A 7,597-nucleotide genomic window follows, 5' to 3' on the forward strand; every position below is an offset into this window, starting at 1 on the left:
TTATTGATTTCAGAGAGGAAGGGAGAGGAAGAGAGAGAAACATCAGTGATGAGAGAGAATCATTGATTGGCTGCCTCCTGCACACCCCCTACTGGGGACTGAGCTTGCAGCCCAGGCATGCGCTCTTGACCAGAATCGAACCCAGGACCCTTCAGTCCGCAGGCCGATGCTCTATCCTTTCGGTGCATGGGCCAAACCAGCCAGGGCTCTTCTTTAAACCCTCCCCTTAGTTCCCAGCCTGTCTCCCGCCTCTACCCTCCCCCCAAAACACACACACACACACACACACACACACACACACACCCCTCTGGATGTTGTTTCTCAGCCTCCTTCCATACCCCTCCATTCTCCCACACCCCTCAACAGCGGGGTTCCCCAGGCCCCACCCCATCTTCTTTCTTTACCCGCTCACCTCCCCGGGTTCGGCTGTGTGTCTCCGTGTCTACAATATTGACATCTATGCGCAAGCCCGACCCTGCTCCTCAAAGGCAGGACCTGTAGCGCGCCTGAGCCCTGGGCTGGGCACCAAGGACAGAGGCAAAAGGTGTGATCATGGTCCATCCGCAACGCTAGTGAGCGAGGCCAAGGCTCCGATGTTGGAACCGCCACCCGGTGCTGGCCGCACCTTCCCCGAGTGCTTCTTTCTGCATTTCCCAGCAGCGATGGCACCTCTGTCCCTCCTGACACTCAAAGCAAACAGCAGGCTGTTTGGGGCACCTTCCCGTACCCATCTGCGCATCCACCTTGTCCCAGGTGCAATGCTGAGTAGCTCCCATAATCCTCCCTCCTTCACGGCAGCTGCTGCTCTTGTCCGGGGTGTACAGATCAGGACACGGAGGCTCAGAATGGTTAAATACGGAACCCAAGTTCACAAGGCTAGGACAGGCCAGGGCTGGGGCTCTCACTGCACTTTTCCCCACTTGACCTAAAATGTAAGTTAAATAAATAATACAAATAAACAAAGGTGGGAAGGGACAAGGAAGGGCCAGCATGGCAAAAAGTCCACGGTTGGTCAGAAGGCCCAGCCTCTCCTCACTTCAACATTCTCGCCTTGCACTCTCCTTTTTTTTGGTTAATCCTCACCGAGGATATTTTTTTCCCATTGATCTTTAGAGAGAGTGGAAGGGAGGGAGGGGAGAGAGAGAGACACACACACACACATCAATGTGAAAGAGACACATTGATTGGTTGCCTCCTGCACGCACCCCGACCAGGCCCAGGGATTGAACGTGCAACCCTACGTGCCCTTGATGGGGAATTGAACCCATGACCCTTCGGTGCATGGCCAACACTCTAACCACTGAGCAACACTGGCCAGGGCACACCTCACACTCTTGAGGAGGTATCAATAAGAGTTCATCTTCTGGGACTACATTTGTACTCGTTTCCACAGCAGCCCCGGCACCTGACCTCGTGGAGGGACAGTGCAGGGCACTCAGCTGAGTCTCACTTGCATTCTTTGGTGACAAAGCCCATTCTGGTGAAGAAACCACAATGTTACAGCTTTGCCTCAGTGGCCAAATCCGGAGCTGCCTCCTGGGTCCTCTCCATTGCAACCACCGTGGGTCAGTCTAGGCTCTCATCTGCTCTCCCCTGGGCCTGAGGGAAAGCCTCCTCTCTGGTCTTCCCACCTGCGGACTCTTTCCTTCACATCATATTTCATCCCCGCTGCTAGCATGATCGTCCCCAAACCAATGTGATAATATCCACCCCCACACCCATAACTCCATGCCCCCCACCGCCCCCTGTTACACTCAGTAGCTTCTCTGGCCTTTGAAATCACACCACCATCACCTCGTCTCTCCCACTACTTCCTTCCCTGTGCCACAAACCCAAGGCCTTAACCACACAAAAGAGTCCCAGATCCCAAATACCTCCAAGTCTGTCATTGTGCCATTTCCTCTGCTTGGTACCCTGTACCATTCCTTCTCTGACGGTCACTTTCAAAGCCCAGTTCAAGCCTCTCCCAGCAGTCCAGGCAGACAGTGTTACGAGGTGGGGGCTGAGGCTGCTTCCCCACTAGACCAGACTGGGCCTGACTCATGCCTGCTTCTCCCCAACAACCAACACAGGCTCAGGCACAAAGTACATGTTCACTAAAAATCTAAGTGGCTGAGTGAGTGGATGCCATATTCCCTCACACCTTTACCCAGGCATACAGACAAGGAAAATAGCTCCATGAAGACAGGCATTTCTGTTTGTTTTGTTCATTGCTGGCTTTCCAGGAGCACTAAAGCACTTGGCACATAGTAGATCTATACTAATAAAAGGGTAATATGCTAATTAGACCAGACATCTTCCAGACGACCTTCCGGACATCCTTCTGGACCAAGCCCCAGTGGTGGGGCTGAGGCAGAGGCAGTTAGGGGGATCAGGTCGGCAGGGGAGAGCAGTTAGGGGGATCAGGCCGGCAGGGGAGGGCAATTGGGGGCAATCAGGCAGGCAGGCAGAGGCGGTTAGGGGGAACAGGCAGGCAGGCAGGTGAGCAGTTAGGAGCCAGCGGTCCCGGATTGTGAGAGGGATGTCCGCAGGGATCGGGTCTAAACCGGCAGTCGGACATCACCCGAGGGGTCCCAGATTGGAAAGGGTGCAGGCCAGGCTGAGGGACACCCCACCCCTGTGCATGAATTTCATGCACCGGGCCTCTAGTGTTCAATAAACATGTATTTGTTAAACGAATGTATGAGTGAAAGGTGTGCAATGTAAATCTGACTACAGTTCTAAAGATGGACACAGACACACGATGCGACAACAATGGTAATTCTTCTCATTGTTCAGTGATTTTGAACTAATTGCATCCATGACCACTTAAAGTCCACCCCAGAACTCTGAGGTGGGATGCCTGGACCACACACCCACCTCCTGTCCAGTCTCCTGCCTGTGTGGCCTTTCTAAAGCTTCAGCATAACCAAGCCGGCCCCTGTTCAGAACCTCCCCGGCTCCCCAAGGCTCAGATATTCTAACTTGACTCCCCAGTTTTGGGCACACCACCATCCTCATGTACCCTGATTCCAGTCCCTGCATTTCCCAGTCCCATGTGCTTCCTCGGGGTGTTCCTGACCCCGGCGCACCTATCCTCTCATATTTCCAAACCCAACTCCTCCTCTTCTTTCAGAGCTTAGCTGTTGGGATTTTCTTGACGCTCCTGAAGCTGGGGGGAAAGCTTGCTACACATACAGATTGCCAGGCCTCCACCCTGGAAAGTTTGATTCAGGAATCTGAGATGGAGCCCAGAAACCTCGGTTTTCACAACCACCTCTGGCCAGTCTTATTTTCAGTCAAGTCTGGGTTTACCAGGTGGCAAGGCTAAGGCTGGGCTACGCTGTGTAAGAAACACCCCCCAAATCTCAGGGCTCTATTTCTATTTTTGCAGCAGGTTTGGGTTACTTCCCAGAGCATCTGCCCTTCAGAGAATCTCAGTGCTGTAGAAGGAGAAATTTATACACAGCTTAGCAACATGCTGGATTCAAGGACCCCATCTCATTCATCTCTGCCTCCCCGTGGTACCTGGCACAGGACCGATCACGCCTGCTGTGCTCAGAGGAGAAGAATGAATATCCGGTTGACCTGTTCTCCCATTAACTCGTATTTAAGGAGACTGCTCTTTGCACCAGGATTATGCTCTGATGCTGGAGACACAGTGATGAGCAAAGCAGACATCAACCTGCTCCATGGAGCCAGCCACCTAACTTCTCTAAGCCTTAATCTACAAATCTGTAGAATGGGCCATATTCCTCACCCCGCAGGCACAGTGTGAGAGGATTTCCTGAGAAAATGAGCATGGAAGCCCTTTGCAACTTGAAAATCTTAATGCCAGCGGATGCCAATGGGCACTGGTACCCTGGTGTGTGGCCCTTGCTGCTCCCCCAGCCCTCACATCCCATTTTCAGGTTTTATTCCTTAGGCCCCTGGAATTTAGTAGCACAAACCTCTGCTCACTATTTCCACTTCCCCTTCAAATCATCATAAACCTGTAGCATGAATATTCTATATAATAAAAGGCTAATATGCAAATTTCCCCCTCTACCAGGAGTTCGACCAGCGGGCAGGGCAGGCTGGCCAACCACGGGCTGCCCCTCCCCCTGGCCTGCCCTGCCCCCGATCGCCCCCACTCCACTGCCACCCTGATCAGGAGCGGGGCGGCCAACCACACAAGGCCCCTCCCTGCATCAGGCCCGACCCGATCAGCCCTGATCGGGGTGGGCCAGCCGGACCTATGCACAAATTTGTGTACTAGGCCTCTAGTAATATTAATAATAATAGTGATAATAATAGATTTTTTAAAAATGTATATATTTTATTGATTTTTTACAGAGAGGAAGGGAGAGGGATAGAGAGCCAGAAACATCGATGAGAGAGGAACATCGATCAGCTGCCCCCTGCACACCTCCCACCGGGGATGCACCCACAACCAAGGTACATGCCACGGCCGGAATCGAACCTGGGACCCTTCAGTCCGCAGGCCGACGCTCTATCCACTGAGCCAAACCAGCCAGGGCATAATAATAGATTTTTTAGAGAGCAAGAGGAGATTGAGAGAGAAACATAAATTTGTTGTTCCACTTATTTATGCATGCATTAGTTGTTTCTTATGTGCCCTGATCGGGGATCAAACCTGCAACCCCGGCATATTGGACAATGCTCTAGCCAACCGAGGCACCTAGCAAGGGCAACAGCGCAGTCTTATATAGTACCTATCATGTACCAAGCTCTGTGTTAAATGTTTTATTTCTATTAATTCATTTAATCTTCATAACGACCATCTGAGGGTACTACTATTCTCTCCGTTTACAAACAAGGAAACTCAAGCACAAAGAGTTTAAGTGGATTGCTCAGGGCAGGAGCTGGGATCCACTCCGGGCAGAAGTCCTGGCTATGGACTCATTCTCAGGGTGAACTGGTTATCTGCCTCCTGGGAGGCTCCTTCCGGCCCTTCTCTCCACCAAAAAACACAGTCAACATCCGGCAGCAGAAACATGGCACTGACTTTGTAGATATACTTTGGGAGAACTAAGTCATTACGACACTGAGTCTCCTATCCCAGTGGTTCTTAACCTTCCGGCCCTTTAAATACAGCTCCTCATGTTGTGACCCAACCATAAAATTATTTTTTGTTGCTACTTCATAACTGTCATGTTGCTACTGTTATGAATCGTAATGTAAATATCTGATATGCAGGATGGTCTTAGGCGACCCCTGTGAAAGGGTCGTTCGACCGCCAAAGGGGTCGCGACCCACAGGTTGAGAACCGCTGTCCTATCCATGTACATGGTATATCTATCCATTTGTTTAGGACCTCTTTAAAGTCTTTCAATAACATTTAAAATTTTTTCACATAAAGAATATTAACATATCTTTAAAAGACTTGCTTAGGTACTCTATACTTTTGTAAATGATGTTTTTACATTTTCTAAAAGTCTGTTGCTGTGATTTTAAAAGGCAATTTATTTTAAGATATTTCTCATATTCCAACAAACTTGCCTCCAGAGTTCAGCCAGAGCCAGAGACCGGGGAGTGATCTAGGACCCGCCCACTCCCTCGCCAGCACTTCCCGTCTGCCGCTGTGTCTGACGGACACCCTCTCTTCAGTGGGTATTCCACCCACCTCCAGGCCGCAGTGTAGGCCTCGTTACTTTTGGCCTGAGGTGATTTCTAACTGATCTGCCAATCAACCTTCACATGGCAGGGCTACTGCCACCCTAACTGGATCCTTGTGCAAATAGAAAAAGGAGTCCCTTCCTCATGACGCTCTGCCTCCCTCTGTCAGGTAACTGTTGCAATAAATATTCAAATATATGATGTCTACAGTGCACTTGGTGCCCCTCGTGTGTCTGTCTTGTGTAGTGCACATGGGCTCAGCCATCAGTGGTGGCCCTGTACGCGGCCACAGAGAGATCGTTACAAAATGAAAGTCTGATCATAGCATTCTGTGATGGGCTGAATGTCCACCATCCCCTACCCCGAATGCATATGTCAAAGCCCTAACCCCCAAAGTAATGGTATCAGGAGGTAGGGCTTTGGGAGGTGATTAGGGTTAGTTGAGGACATAGGGTAGAGCCCTGATTGGATTAGTGCCCTTAGAAGCAAAGGAAGAGAGACCAAGCCTTTTCCCTCTGCCACCTGACAGGACGGCCACCTGCAAGCCAGGAAGAAGCCCTAACCAAGAACTGACTCTGCAGGCACCTTGACCTTGGACTTCTCAGCCTCCAAAACTGTGAGCAATAAATGTTTGTTGTTTAGGCCTCCAAGCCTATGGTATTTTGTTATAGCAGCCTGAGCTGATTAAGACATATTCCTTTGCTTGAAGTTATTCAAAGGTACCACTCTTTCCTTGATTTAATTACATAAAATAGGCAATACTTTAACATGGTTCAAAAAGTTAAATAAGCCCTAGCTGGTTTGGCTCAGAGGATAGAGTGTCGGCCTGCGGACTGAAGGGTCCCGGGTTCAATTCCAGTCAAGGGCACATGCCCAGATTTCGGGCTCGATCCCCAGTAGGGGGAATGCAGGAGGCAGCCAATCAATGATTCTCACTCATCATTGATGTTTCTATCTCTTTCTCCCTCTCCATTCCTCTCTGAAATAAATAAAAATGTATTTTTTAAAAATCTAAATAATATTAAATATTACTGTACAGTGAAAATTCTTACTCTAACAACTGTACTCGCCACCTTGTTCTCACAAAACACCCATAGACAACCACTTTTATTAGTTTCTTATGTACTTTCCAGGATTTCTCTGACAATACAAGCAAATACTAGTACACACACACACACACACACACATATACTTTAATTATATAACAGTAGCATGATACACTCACTCTACACCTTGGTTCCTGATATTAGCTAACAATATATTTTGAAGCTCTTTCCTATTTATACATAATGAACACCCTCATCCTTTTTGAGAGCTGCATACCTACTGATGGACAAGTTTCTGACCTATTGCAGATAATATTCAATGAAGAACATTGATATATGTCCTTTCATAATGTGAATGAAAATTCTATTTGTCCACCCTTTGCAGCTGGTGTGGACTTGTGACTTGCTTTGACTAACAGAATATGGCAGAAGTGCCCTGGCCAGGAAGCTCAGTTGGTTAGGGCATCCTCCTGATACGCCAATGTTGCAAGTTTGATCCCTGGTCAGGGCACTAATGAGAATCAACTGATGAATGCATGGGTGGGTAGAAGAACAAATCTCTCTCTCTCTCTCTCTCTCTCTCTCTCTTCCTCTCTCTCAAATCAATGGATTAAAATTTTAATTAAGAAAAAAAAAGGATATGGCAGAAGTAATGTGTAACTTCTGAGCAGTGCCTCAAGAGACCTTGCAGCTTCTACTCTCACCTTCTTGGAGCCTGAGGCCACTGTGCTATGAAGAAACCCAGGATGAAATAGCACACGGAGAGGGTGGCTCAACCATCCCATCACACCTGGCCACCAGAGCTAAGATCCCAGACATGGGCGTGTGAGAGAGACCATCATGGGCCATCCAGCTCCAGCGGAGGTGCCTGCCCCTGTCACCACTTGAGTAATCGAAGGTAAGACCAGCAGGAAAACCACCCAGCCATCCCTAGGATCTGGAAAAATAAATCA

This window comes from Myotis yumanensis, unplaced genomic scaffold (genome assembly GCF_028538775.1).
Source record: "Myotis yumanensis isolate MYYU_CA2020_CCGP unplaced genomic scaffold, mMyoYum1.0.hap1 SCAF_4, whole genome shotgun sequence".
Taxonomy (NCBI): Eukaryota; Metazoa; Chordata; class Mammalia; order Chiroptera; family Vespertilionidae; genus Myotis; species Myotis yumanensis.